The sequence below is a fragment of the Triticum dicoccoides genome, chromosome 4B, assembly GCF_002162155.2.
Source record: "Triticum dicoccoides isolate Atlit2015 ecotype Zavitan chromosome 4B, WEW_v2.0, whole genome shotgun sequence".
NCBI classification, from domain to species: domain Eukaryota; kingdom Viridiplantae; phylum Streptophyta; class Magnoliopsida; order Poales; family Poaceae; genus Triticum; species Triticum dicoccoides.
This window is the reverse complement of record NC_041387.1, coordinates 619,429,631-619,445,084: the sequence shown is the minus strand read 5'-3', so window position 1 is coordinate 619,445,084 and position 15,454 is coordinate 619,429,631.

Below are 15,454 nucleotides of genomic sequence, written 5' to 3'. Positions count from 1 at the left end.
TTCCAATCTTTGATTGTCATGTTTTCATTGGTTTTAGAAATCTGGTATGAACAGCTGTGACCTGGCTGTAAGCTCATAACATCAAGGCGACCTTTCGGAAACATCAGATGAGGCACATAATCCTTCAGGATTTTTTGTTGAAAACATAGTAATAACTTCGTAGTTAGCAATGTAGTTTAGTTTTAGAAGAATTTATGCAAAATATGCATGAATGTCGTAATAGTAAACAATCTTACCATGCCATCGCCATGGATGTTACCGTAGTTCAACACGTGCACTAGTGGCACGTATTGACCATAATGTGCAGGAGTTTGATTATAGATATTGTACTTCTCAAGATCATTAATAAATGAGATCAGATGATTTTTCTCCTAATAAGTTAATTCTGCGTCATAGATGTAGTAGGTTCTGTCTACCATCTTCCGTGCATTCTTTGAAGAATGACAATAAGCTATCAATAGAAATAAGCTGTCAACTATTTTGAAATAAACAATTTAAGTTACTTAATAACTATGTTTGAGAAACTCACATAGCAGTAGAATTGCAAGTGTATCAAGAAGGACCCAAATGTCCATATTGTCTTCCTCAATGTCAGGATCACCAAGATCCATAGTAACAAGCATACCCTCATGGTAATCATATGCCTTGCAAATTTCTTACCAATTCGGGCAACCAAAATGGTATACGCTCACGGAATTGTATAGATTTACAGGAAAATCAAAACCATGATGGGTCCTTAGGTGAACTATCTTAGTTTCCCAATTTTCATGATCTTGAAAATCCACCCTCTCCAAGACATAGCGTCTTGCATGGCATGGAATGAGCTAGTCGAAATATCAAAGACGAAAATTACACGTTGAAGAAGAAGAAGTCGAGCTTAATTACGAAAAAACAATTTGCGTCATTGCGTACCGCTTCAACATCAAAGGTCTCCTGGAGGTTAATGCTGAAGCGCCGACCTTCTACCAAGTGAGGCCTTCCGCAGGAACCCCGGTTGTCGCCGCACTAGGAGCACTTCGCAAGACTTTTTCCATCCGACGACATTTCCTATGTTCATAATTAAAAGATTAAACTTCTAAAATTCAATATATGTAATACAAAAACTAAATTAGATCATTATTGTTCAGCATGGCTTGACTATCAGTCCGTCGAGTCTTTTTTTAAAAACTCTCAGCTCATCTGGTGTATATATTCTACCGTTTGTGATGGTCGCTCCTCCCTTCATCCCCGAGTGCATTATACCAAAATGTCTAGCACACAGGAATGAATGAGAAGCGACCCCCACGACAACAGTCGGCATTCTTCTTCTCTCATATATGGTGGACACACTCGCTCAATGAGTTTTGACCGTTGGTGATGGTCGTTACTCGTCCTTCCCCTAGTGCATAAAAAAGGTCTAGCACAAGGAGAAGAAGGAGAAGCGACCCCCACAACAACAGTCGGGATTCTTCCTCTCTCATATATGGTGCACACTTTCTCCCTCACTCATTTTTTGATTGTCATGTATGGAGCCTCAATAGACTGAAAGTCAACCTGAAATGTTTTTTAATTATCTTTCTAGAAAATCCAGGCCACTCGATATTTCCTGCATATTCTAGCACAAGTCATGCCAAAATTCAAGGAAAAATCCGGCATGACCTTTGCTAAAAAAGGGACATATCGAGCGCCTGAAATTTGCCGGAAAGGAAATTAATCAACACTCCGGCAAAACATAGGCCACTCGGAGGTGTTACCTGCAAAGATGGCCACTTGGGAAAGCACATATCCTATTTGCATTCAAATTTGATGGTCATTTGTAGGACCTTGAAGTATGTCTAGAGGGGGGTGATTAGACTACTTGACCAATTAAAAGCTTAACCTTTTCCCAATTTTAGTCTTTGGCAGATTTTAGCTATCTTTGCACAAGTCAAGCAATCTTCACACAATTCAAGCAAGCATGCAAAGAGTATATGAGCAGCGGAAATTAAAGCATGCAACTTGAAAGAATGTAAAGGGAAGGGTTTGGAGATTACAAACGCAATTTGGAGACACGGTGATTTTTGAGCCGTGGTTCCGATAGGTGGTGCTATCGTACATCTACGTTGACGGAGACTTCAACCCACGAAGGGTAACGGTTGCGCGAGTCCACGGAGGGCTCCACCCAAGAAGGGTACATGAAGAAGTAACCTTGTCTATCCCACCATGGCCGTCGCCCACGAAGGACTTGCCTCACTAGCGGTAGATCATCACGAAGTAGGCGATCTCTTTGCCTTTACAAACTCCTTGGTTCAACTCCACAATCTTGTTGGAGGCTCCCAAGTGACACCTAGCCAATCTAGGAGACACCACTCTCCAAGAAGTAACAAATGGTGCGTTGATGATGAACTCCTTGCTCTTGTGCTTCAAATAATAGTCTCCCCAACACTCAACTCTCTCTCATAGGATTTGGATCTGGTGGAAAGAAGATTTGAGTGGAAAGCAACTTGGGGAAGGCTAGAGATCAAGATTCATATGGTAGGAATGGAATATCTTGGCCTCAACACATGAGTAGGTAGTTTCCTCTCAGAAATGGTTAGTTGGAAGTGTAGGTTTGTTCAGATGGCTCTCTCCACGAATGAAGTGGAGGTGGAGGGGTATATATAGCCTCCACACAAAATCTAACCATTACACACAATTTACCAATCTCGGTGGTACCGAATTAACAAACTCGGTCGGACTGATTCAGTAAACCTAGTGACCGTTAGTGATTTCAGTGGGACCGACATGCAACTCGGTGGGACCGATATGGTTAGGGTTAGGGCATAATGTAATCTCGGTGAGACCGATTAAACAAACTCGGTGAGACCGATTTTGGTAATTAGCTAACCAGAGAGTTGGTCAGGTAAACTCGGTGGGACCGATTCGCTCTTTTCGGTGAGACCGAAATGTTACGAAAGGGAAACAGAGAGTTTACATTTCCATCTAGGTGGGACCGATCGCTCACTTCGGTTAGACCGAAATGTTATGAAGGGAAACAGAGAGATTACAATCCCATCTCGGTGAGACCGAGATCCCTATCGGTGAGACCGATTTGCCTAGGGTTTGTGGCAGTGGCTATGACATCTGAACTCGGTGGCGCCGGATAGAAAGAATCAGTGGGGCTGAGTTTGACTTTTGGTTTGGGTCATATGTGGATATGAGAAACTAGTTGAGGGTTTTTAGGAGCATATCACTAAGAACTTGAAGCAAGAAGCTCATTAAGCATCACCTCATCCCTCCTTGATAGTATTGGCTTTTCCTATAGACTCAATGTGATCTTGGATCACTAAAATATAAAATGTAGAGTCTTGAGGTTTTGAGCTTGAGCCAATCCTTTTGTCCTTAATATTTTGAGGGATCCACTTTCATCATCCATGCCATGCCATTCATTGAGCTTTCCTGAAATATTTGTCTTGGAATAGTGTTAGCTCAATGAGCTATATGTTGATATGAATTACCAAAACCACCTAGGGATAGTTGCACTTTCAATCTCCCCCTTTTTTGTAATTGATGAAAACATATAGATCAAAGCTTTGACAAATGATAATAGGATTGAAAAACATCGTCGCTTTGAGAAGTATGTAGTAAGCAAGAGCTCCCCCTAAATTTGTGCATAGTTTAAGATTTGCTTTGGACTAAAAATGCACAAGGAATTAGGATCATGGGTTACTCTTCCATGTCACATACATCTTGGCGGAGCGCTCAAAATAATAAAGATTGAATACATGCACTCATCACCAAGCAAAGTGAATGATCATATAAGGATATATAAGATAGTATCATCTAACAAGCATAAGTGTAGCTTATGGTCAAACACATGATCATCAATGTCTCATAGATAATAGCATAGTATCTCAAGAAAGCAAAAGCAAAAATAAAGTTCAACCAAGAAGACAAGAGAGAACAAAAGCAAAATCTCTCTCTCGAAGCCTATGATCTATACATTTTTCTCCCCCTTTGGCAACAAGTTACCAAAAAGTTCCTAGAAAATGCATAGTACTATATCGTCTCTCAGGCTTGGTCTTCAGTTGGTGGTGTAGAGATGGCTCCTTGGACGAAGACTATAGTTGATGTGGATGGAGCTGAAGGAGTTGTTGCTGGAGCTGGTTGCACTGGAGCTGTAGCTGGTGCAGATGAAGTGGCTCCGGTGTCTGTCACAGGCTCTGCAACTGATCTCTGAGAACGAGGCACTCTGGCAAATGCATCAGTAGTTGTCCTGCCCTTCCTCTCCTGCATGTCATCCTGTAGCTGCTCCACAACTGACTGAATCTCAGTTACTTTGACATCTAAATCATAGAATTTTTGTTCCATGATTCTTTCCAGGCTCTCCTAGTTTTGAGTTAGGGTGGCCAACCCCTTCTCAATCCTCAGAGTTGATGCTATCAAGTAACCAAGTTGGTCCTGCTTGCTCTTCAAAAAGTATTCAGATGCCTCCTCTAGAGTTGGCATCTTGGCAGCCTTCTCCTTATTTGCTTTCTCTTTCTTCTCTTGAGCTTGCACTGATGATGGTTCATTCTCATTCATCACAACTTGATTGTCCTCAAAGTCTGGAGAGAACAAAGTGTTCCTTATACAACAGATATTTTCTTGTGCCCATCTTTGAGTTGATTAGCTCCTGGATTTGTGGGGCATACCCACAACTTCTCTTTTGGTATGCTGCTGTCCTCTTGATAGTCTCAACTATGAGGCTCATGACCTTGAATCTCTGTGGCACATCAAAAATGTGAAGCATATTAATTGCATGCCCTCTGATCATGTTGTGGTCACCTGACTTGGGCAAAAGAGTGTGCCTAAGAATCCAGTCGATTGTTGGCAGCCCTGACAAAAGAAAGTGGACAGACCCAAACTTGAAAGTTTCAAGGGCCTTGTCTGGGATCTCCTTGTACATATGGGACATGGAATTGTGATCCTTCTTCTTCTTAGAGTAGACATCCAAGTCATCTTCCTTCTCCTCTGGGGCATTAATCAGATTGGCCCATTCCTCACTAGTTGATTGGTACCTTGTACCTTCAGACATCCAGGCAATTCTGCCATCAGGATAAAAATGACCTGTGGAGTAGAATTGCATAACTAGCTCATCATTCTAGTTTGTGAACTTCTGTACAACAAACTCATCAACTCCACAAGCCTTAAAGCTGTCATATACTCCTGGGTAGTGATCCTCATTTTCCTTTATGGATTTCCAGTCTACCCACCTCATGTCACAGACTATGGGCTTCTTATCCAACAGCACAGTCTCATAGAAGTCATGTTGTTCCTTAGTGTGGAACCTGTAATCTACAACAGTTCTTCTCCTGATTGCGTATGGATCAGACAATCTCCATTGCCTGAGCCCAGCATCCTTCCTCACCATCATATCGTCAACCACTGGATGAGCATCATTGTGGTCTGGAATCTTGGGTTTGAGCTTCCTTAGGACTTGTCCTTCATCATCTTCCTTAGCAGCAACTTCAGGCACTGGGGCCTTGTTCTTCTCAGCAGCTGGTATACTACTGGTATTCCTCTTAGGTGCAGATTTGGCCTTGGAGGCAGCTTTGGGTGCTTCTTTGGGCTTTGATGATGCAGCCCCTGACTTTATGGCATCACCCATCAGCTTCTGTGCCTTGGGTGCCGGTGCAGCAACCTCTTCTTCCTCCTCTTCTTCCATCATGGAAGGTTGTCCAACAACTCTGGCCATGGTCTTTCTGACCCTTTCCTTTCTCTTCATTCCTTCTGCAACTGGCTCCGTGGGATCAAGTTTCTCTGGTTCTTGTGTTGATCCTCTGACCTTCAGCATAGGTGTCCTCTTGGCAGGGACCTTCCTATTCAGTCCAGGCTTTGTGGTCTTATCTGAGCCATACTCCTTTTTGAGCACTACTTTCTTGGAAGTAGCCTCATCTTCAGCTGCCACATAGTCCTATCCTTTGAGTCTGAGGTTCTCTTCCTTCTTTCTCTTGTGGCTGCTTTGGGAAAATTGCTAGGAGTACTTCTGTTGCCTTCATCTGAGGAACTGGAGGGGCTAGTGCCCTCACTCATGTGAATCTGCTCTTCTTCCCTGTTCTGGCTATCACTTTGGTCTGACATGTTGAGAACTCTGACTACTGACCCTGTGAATAGTTATGGATGAGATGGAATGGATGAGCATCACAAAATGCAGAGATTTTTGCAAAAGAGTGATTCAAAAACTTAGTTTTAGTTTTCCACAGAAAGCATTTCGGATCAACCGATTTTCAAACTCGGTGATACCGAAGCAGTTCTGGAACCTAAACTAGTGATCTCGGTCAGACCGAGTCACAGTTCGGTGGCACCGAGACTGCTAGGGTTTCACTGAGTCCTAAAATTGGTCACACCGATTAGCAATTCTCGGTCAGACCAAGAGTTACTAGTGCAATGGCATTAGCCGAATCGGTGGGACCAAGTTTTTCAACTCGGTGGGTCCGAGATGGTTTCGGCGGAAACCTAACCCTAAATTTTCAAATCGCATCTATTCTACGGATTGTTTTGACTGGATAGATGTGTTTCAATCGTGGCAAGAATCATAATGTACACAATGTGCTGAGAATCAGACGAGGATAGCACTGTGATCGAGTTCATACCCTAATTCGGCGATGAACTCGCTACGGCGGCAACGGCAGGGATGAATTCCGTTGACGGCGGCAGAGACCAGCGACAGGAGGTGGCTGGCGACGAAGTCGACGATCCGGAGACCTAGAAGGCAGAGCGAGCTATGCGCGGGCCAGAGGTTTGGAGAAAGTTTTCCAAAAAAATTCCCGTGTGTATATATAGCCCAACACTATTGGTGTGACCAAGTTGAACAACTCGGTGGCACCGAGATGCATAACTGTTGACAGTTACAGCAACTCTGTGAGACTGAAAAGTTTGAATCGGTTGCACCGAGATTGAAAACCTAGATCGACTTAGTGATCTCGATATGACCGAAATGGAGGAATCGGTCAGACCGAAACACATAAAGAATTTTTGGAAGTTTAAGTCTATGACGAATCGGGGACTACGAGTGCTCCTCACACAGAGTGGTTCGAATCTGACTTGATCAAATTTTGTGACGAAAAGCATAGATATCCAGAGAAGGTTCTTAGGCATTCTTGTCCATCCACTTGGCAAAAGAAAAAGAAACCAATCAATCAAAGCAACAAGTGGATGTCCTCGAATGAGTCAAATATGCAACCAACATGCTCACACAATAAGATGGCAAATGAAATATGTGGCAAAGCATGCACAACCAATTCTAGCATCTATCGAACAATTGGCGATGACTAGGTCATCTATATATGAGTATATTGACTTAGGAGTCAAATGAGAATATTTGATCATAGGTCATACTCATCGTTTAAGCTCAAGTGGGGTTACCACTTTTACATAATGCATTGATGTGTTCACATCATTAGAGTTGCTTTGACTCAATTCTTAGAGTTAAGCTCCCCCTAGATGTGCGATCCCCCCTTAGAGGGATGAACTAACCTTGGGTTTTGTCGATGATGACTTCATGTAGGTGTTGAAGATGTGGATGCTTAATTTTGATGTAGATCATTTGGAGCAATCCTTTGGAGAGTGAGTTGCACTTTCAATACCTACATGGGTTAGTCCCACAAGGAACAAACAAGAATATCCATAGAGATAGAGTGATGCACACACAAGATGATGTCCATGAAAGCATTAGGTTACCTTGTCCCTTGCCTTACCAACATGAGGGTTTGTGACTCCTTTAACTAGTGCAAGATATGGAAGTTGATTGCACTTGTCCTTGCCATAATGATATGAGTGAAGAATGTTGGCGGAGTCACTTTCAAGAACTCTCTAGTTCTTCTTCTTGGGGATCCACATCATCTTGATGGGAATCCTTGGAATTGCAGTTGTACTTGATGAAGTAGAACTTGACGTAGTCTTGGGAACCCACTTGACCAAGGCCTTAGGTGCTTCTTCAAATGCATCAATCTCCTATTGAAGCTTGTCCTTGCCTTTGTTCTTGTGGTCATCTGGTGGATGATCATCTTGTGCTTGTGTTCCCTTGAAGGAAGTAGGATCATACTTCTCGTGTTGAGGAACAAACTTCGTCTTGGGGTATTGATCTTCTTCCCACTCAACTCCATTGGCATTGAACTTTTGTTCAAAACCAACACCTTGATTCTTCCGGTGCCTTCCTTGCTTGCGTACAATTTCCTCGAATTGCTTACTCCCGGCAAGGCTTTTGTAAACACCTTTCTCTATAATTCCCTTCAATAAGCTATTTTCTTGCTCAAGTGTAACTTGCCTAAGAGAATCATTAGTGGAATCAAGAGAACTACTAGAAGCAACAATATTGGATTTAGCATTATTATTGTTACTACTACTAGAGGAAGAATCCTTCTTGTTCTTGTTACTAGACTTGACTTGAGGCATGTAAGTAGATAAGAGTAAATGCTTGGCAATGTAAGAAGAACTTTTCTTGCGAAGATCATCATTGATTGCCTTTAAGAACTCATGCTCTTGCTCACGACTGAGCTTTTCAAAGCGTAACTTATCACGAGTCCTCAAAAGTTCTCGATGATCCCCTAAGATAGTTTCATGAGCTAACTTAAGAGTGTTTAGTTCTTTAGTTAAAAGCTCAATCTTCTCCTTATCATTGTCATTCGTTTTATCTTGTTTAGCATGATTAATTGATGTTTCATCATAGTATTCATCACTAGAGTTGTCAATAAGTAAATCATCATCACCTAACAAGTCATCTTCATCACTATTGAAATCAACATACTCGGGATGAGGTACCTTGGGGCCTTTAGCCATGAAGCATCTTCCAATTCCTTCGTTTGGTGAATCAAATATCTGGTAGGAGTTGGTCGACACAAGTGCTAGACCGGCAACACCTTCATCTTGAGTATGTTCAGAGTCGGAGTGATAGCTTCTCTCAGAGTGATGTTCAGAGTCGGAACTAGATACCCATTCACCAACATGATCTTGATGTCTTCATTTTGTGTAGCTCTTTGATGACTTGTCCTTCCTTTCCGAATCCTTGCTTCTCCGGGATGTTCTTTGTTCATAACGATCATCTCTACTCCTTCTCTCTCTTGGTGGTGATTCTTCTCTTCTACTTCTTCTTTGGGAGAATCTTCTCTTCTCTTGTAGGGTGACGTACACTCATTGGAATAGTGTCCGGGTCTCCCACAATTGTAGCAATTATGCTCTTGACTGGAAGATCTTTTGCCATTGTAGGACCTTGACTTAGAGCTTCTTTCTTTGCTTCTACTCTTGTAGAATTTGTTGAAATTCTTCACCATTAAGCTCAATTCTTCATTGAAGGTTTGTTTATCACTTGATGATGTAGGAGCTTCACATGAGGCTTTGTAAGCACCACTTGACTTGTTGTGAAGTTCCTCTTTATCCTTGAGTGACATCTCATGAGCAATGATTCTACCAATGACTTCCGTTGGCTTGAGATTATTGTAATTGGGCATCATTTGAATCAATGTGCACATGGTATCATACTTTCCATCCAATGCTCTTAGGATTTTCTTGATGATGAATCTGTCGGTCATCTCTTCACTTCCTAAGCCAGCAATCTCATTTGTGATAAGAGCAAGCCTAGAGTACATTTCAGCGACACCTTCACCATCCTTCATTTTGAACTTGTCAAGCTGACTTTGGAGCACATCCAACTTGTATTCCTTGACGGAGTCGGTACCTTCATGCATATCAATCAAAGTATCCCAAATTTCCTTTGCATTCTCAAGACGGCTGATTTTGTTGAATTCTTCAGGGCATAATCCGTTGAAGAGGATATCACAAGCTTGAGCGTTGTATTGCAACATCTTCAATTCATCTGCACTAGCTTCATGGTTTGGTTCCCTCCCATCAAAGAATTCACCTTGCAAGCCAATACACACAATAGCCCAAACGGCGGGGTTATGTACGAGAATATGCATTTTCATCTTATGCTTCCAACTAGCAAAATTAGTACCATCAAAGTAAGGACCTCTACGGTGATAATTTCCCTCGCTAAACGCCATACTCTCCTAGGTTGTGAAACCAAGGCTATGACCACCAAAAGCTATGGAAATCAAAGCAAATGGAGACCAAGGCTCTGATACCACTTGTAGGACCTTGAAGTATGTCTAGAGGGGGGTGATTAGACTACTTGACCAATTAAAAGCTTAACCTTTTCCCAATTTTAGTCTTTGGCAAATTTTAGCTATCTTTGCACAAGTCAAGCAATCTTCACACAATTCAAGCAAGCATGCAAAGATTATATGAGCAGCGGAAATTAAAGCATGCAACTTGCAAGAATGTAAAGGGGAGGGTTTGGAGATTCCGAACGCAATTTGGAGACACGGTGATTTTTGAGCCGTGGTTCCGATAGGTGGTGCTATCGTACATCCACGTTGATTGAGACTTCAAGCCACGAAGGGTAACGATTGCGCGAGTCCACGGAGGGCTCCACCCAAGAAGGGTCCACGAAGAAGCAACCTTGTCTATCCCACCATGGTCGTCGCCCACGAAGGACTTGCCTCACTAGCGGTAGATCTTCACGAAGTAGGCGATCTCCTTGCCCTTACAAACTCCTTGGTTCAACTCCACAATCTTATCGGAGGCTCCCAAGTGACACCTAGCCAATCTAGGAGACACCACTCTCCAAGAAGTAACAAATGGTGCGTTGATGATGAACTCCTTGCTCTTGTGTTTCAAATGATAGTCTCCCAAACACTCAACTCTCTCTCATAGGATTTGGATCTTGTGGAAAGAAGATTTGAGTGGAAAGCAACTTGGGGAAGGCTAGAGATAAAGATTCATATGGTAGGAATGGAATATCTTGGCCTCAACACATGAGTAGGTTGTTTTCTCTCAGAAACGGTAAGTTGGAAGTGTAGGTTTGTTCTGATGGCTCTCTCCACGAATGAAGACGAGGTGGAGGGGTATATATAGCCTCCACACAAAATCTAACCGTTACACACAATTTACCAATCTCGGTGGGACCGAATCAACACACTCGGTCAGACCAATTCAGTAAACCTAGTGACCTTTAGTGATTTCGGTGGGACCGACATGCAACTCGGTGGGACCGATATGGTTAGGGTTAGGGCATAACATAATCTCGGTGAGACCGATTACACAAACTCGGTGAGACCAATTTTGGTAATTAGCTAATCAGAGAGTTGGTCAGGTAAACTCAGTGGGACCGATTCGCTCTTTTCGGCGAGACCGAAATGTTATGAAAGGGAAACAGAGAGTTTACATTGCAATCTCAGTGGGACCGATCACTCACTTCGGTTATACCGAAACGTTACGAAGGGAAATAGAGAGATTACAATCCCATCTCGGAGAGACCGAGATCCCTATCATTGAGACCGATTTTCCTAGGGTTTGTGGCAGTGGCTATGACATCTGAACTCGGTGGCACCTGATAGAAAGAATCGGTGGGGCCGAGTTTGAATTTTGGTTTGGGTCATATGTGGATATGAGAAAGTAGTTGAGGGTTTTTGGAGCATATCACTAAGCACTTGAAGCAAGAAGCTCATTAAGCAACACCTCATCCCTCCTTGATAGTATTGGCTTTTTCTATAGACTCAATGTGATCTTGGATCACTAAAATATAAAATGTATAGTCTTGAGCTTTTGAGCTTGAGCCAATCCTTTTGTCCTTAATATTTTGAGGGATCCACTTTCATCATCCATGCCATGCCATTCATTGAGCTTTCCTGAAATATTTGTCTTGGAATAGTATTAGCTCAATGAGCTATATGTTGATATGAATTACCAAAACCACCTAGGGATAGGGCTGAGGGGGAGGCCGGAGGAGGAGGGAGGAGGGGAAGAGGGAGGACGAGGGAGGAGGGATTACCTCAGTGGAGGAGGAACAGTGGCGGCGGGCGACGACGGTCATCGGGGAACGGCGGTGACGGCGGACGACGGGGGCACGGGGGAGATAGTGAGTGAGAGGGAGAGTGAGGGGGGTCATCGATCGCATGGGGACGATAAGGTAGGGTTAGTAGCAGCGCGTGTTGAAGAAAAGCGCTACTACTACGGAGCATAGCAGAAGTGCAGTATCAGGATACGCACTACTGCTAAGTGGGGCTAGCCATATGTGCCCAATTCAAACTTAGCAACAACACGTTTCGCTAAAACGTGATGCTGCTAAAACGATAGCATTAGCGCATCTTACTGACACGCGCTACTACTAAGTAGCAGCAGCGCCTCATTTTAATTACAAAGTGCTACTCCTAAGATTCTGTGTATAAGGTTTTCCCTAGTAGTGTGTGGCGACGTAGGGCCCCTCACACCGGTCAGTACTGTCCTTTATCAACATGATTGTGCTTTATCATACTGTGCTAACATTGTATTTTTTAAATAAAGCTACTCTATCGCGATCTTTTCTCGTTTTGGAAATAAAGTTTGCTTCAACTAGTGCCGCTATTATAGTAATCATGCTCTTTCTTATCTGTGCAAAGAGGAATACTCAATTACAGATGTTGTGATGGTCAAGAGCATTCATCAAGTTCTTGGGTTGTATGACACGTCTAGCCAAGATGGATTTAATCCCGATATTCACCTTATCAAAAGGCTCTAATGGGTTGGTTCTAAATCTTGCAAGATGAGAATCAATGAGATGTGTAGGCGTCTTTGTTGTACTTATTGTTTGAATCTTATTTGTTGGTTCTGAATCTTGCAAGTTGGGAATCAATGAGATGTGTAGGCATCTTTGTTGTACTTATTATTTGAATCTTATTTGTTGGTTCTGAATCTTGCAAGCTGGAAAACATGGTATGATGATGCAGAGAACAGCAACCATAACAAACTGTTCAAACTTGGTAGTATTGTTTGTGTGGAAGTGCGGCAAATGTGTTGATCGTGAGCGTCCCGAGAATAATAATTCTAATTGTTCTACATGTTGTGGCATTGATAGAACGAGCCAATGCATTGCTTGTGTTAAGAATAAATTTTAATCAAAGGTAATTAAATTTAAGTAAAGTGACCACTAACACTTGTTATTATAGTACGAATACAGACTCGCTCGTGAACCGGCGTGTGGCCGGAATAGGTTTCTTAATGGAGGTGTTTGAATGCGTCGAGGGTGCATGTTCTGCCAGGCATGCAGCGGGCGAGGGAGGGGTAGTAAATGTTTTTACCTGTACACACTCAGATTACTGTTGAATCCAGTTCCCCAAGAGCTGAAAAACGAACTGCTGGATATGGACTTCAGCAAGGAGTTCACCTTTGAGTTCACTTGAAGAGACTCCAATGGCGATCTGAGGGGTGAGCCTCGTGGATATGGACTTCAGCAAGGAGTTCACCTTTGAGTTCTCCATTCAGTCCCATGGCTGCACCAAGTTGAATGTGATGTACACCAAAAATCCGGACTCGGTGAAGCTCTACCTTGACAAGTTCAAGCAGTACCTACAGGACGAGAAACCACAAGGTCGTAGGACTAGACATTGTGCCATCCATTCGTGTCTTGACAGGGACCAGCGGATAGCCGTCGCCCAGGCATGTGTATGGGACGAGGCTCTCATCTACCACTGTTGTAGGGCCATCAGAGGTTCTAGAGCATTCGCCCGTTTCATCGGCAGCGCCAACTGCACCTTCACTACGCTAGAGAGAAGGAAGAATGCGACAATTCAGCCATATGGTGCAACAAGCTTGTCGACATCCAGAAGCAATACAAGATCATCGGCAACGGCCATGAGAAGGACTCCGTGGTTGACCTCGTCGAGACCATCATCAACCCTTGCTACGCCAACATGAAATAAGACAATGATACCAAGGACCTAAACACGTGGGAGGTACCTCTGAATCTAGCCTACATAACCTACGCGGCCAAGGACGCATACGCATGCTATGACATGTATAAGAAGATCTTGGACACGTGGTCGTGTTTGCTTCCCGTAACCGACGAGTACATGAACAGCCGCAGCGTCATGATCACGCGTGCTAGGAAGGTCTAGATGATGTACTTTATCAGTTTAAGCACCTTTATCATATGAGTGTTTCATGCATTAGCCTATGTGTCGTAATTATCTGTTTTGTCCAAAATATTTCGTCTAAGAACCCATTAACGTGTTTGCTTTTTTTCTAGTGGCTATTTGCTCATGTATGTAACTAGTTCACTGGGCTGCTGCGCTTTGAATCTCCTTCCTCCCAACATATTCCCCTTCTCAGGTGGAGCTAGGAGGTCTCGTACACAGACATCTGGGACCAACCACCTATCCATTTGTATTTCTATATTTATCTTTCGTCCTCTTCCTATACAACGGCTGGCGGCGCTGCCGCGCACGCCTCGGTGACCCATCATAGCCTATGGCGTTGGCCAGGCCATCCCTCTACTCCCACACATTGTCCGACAGTGGCAGCTCCACATGCCCACCCTGCACCTGAACAAGTCAACCCTCGTACTCCCCTCCGCCTGCGTCTTCCCCCGCTCTGGTTCATTTGGTCCGAGGTCTCGACATCGTCCTCCGCCTTGCTACTCTTGCCACGGCGCCGCCGTCTGTCGTTCCCAACATGGTCAACAAACCAAGAGGAATCCAGAGATGATTGTTCGTCGAGAGGCTGACAGTCCCGGGCCCACCAGGTCCATGGCCTAGGTTTTGTTGTTTAACATGCGCAGCCCACGACATGTTTCAACTTTTTTTTGATCCAGCAGGTATCAAGCGGCCTCTGGGCCTCCCAGCCTAGCTTGTCTATAACATCAGCAGCCCAAGTTATGTTTGTTTTTTCAAGACAACGCACAGCTCAGTTCTATTTTTCTATAAGAATGCAAAACTGAACCTATGTTTTCCCTTCTATAATAGTATATGTATTTATATTTATATCTTATTATATTATATATGTATATAATAAAAACAACGTAAGGTTCCGTTAAACCTATCGTTCGTCCAACCATTTTATAGACCTTCCCACTTCCTTTATTTTATGTTTTCATTAATCCTATATCTGAATTTTCTCCCACTTTCTTTCTCGAGGTAATCTGAGTTTTCTCCCAGTACTTTTCCCTAGAACCAACTCAATTGTCCCACGTCTAGCCTAAAAAATAATAATACCCCACGTCTTGTTAACTCATCAAATTAAAATGATATTTTATTTTGTAAATCGAAAGTTCTTACAAAAAAATAATAATAATTGTTTATATATAACTTGGCAAGTTAACTCCTAGTGATTGTGTACATAAGCTTGCAAAGATTTTACTGACCAATGCAGTAATAGACGTGCAATCATGTGTTTATGTTTAATAACATTTCTCCGTCCAGCAGAACATGATATTTTTCACCCAGCCGAGCAAGTCCGCGGATTTCGAGAAAAATGCAAAGGGGATTTAAATTCTACCATAATATATAAACGGGCTGCATAGGCGCTACATCATTGTTTCACCCAGCCAACCAAATGGACTAAAAAACAAATGGATTGGCTGACATGTGGGCTAGTAGGTCGAAGCAAGCACTTTCGCAAAAAATAAAAATACAAAGGTCCAAGCCTAAGCAAGGCGTTGGATTCA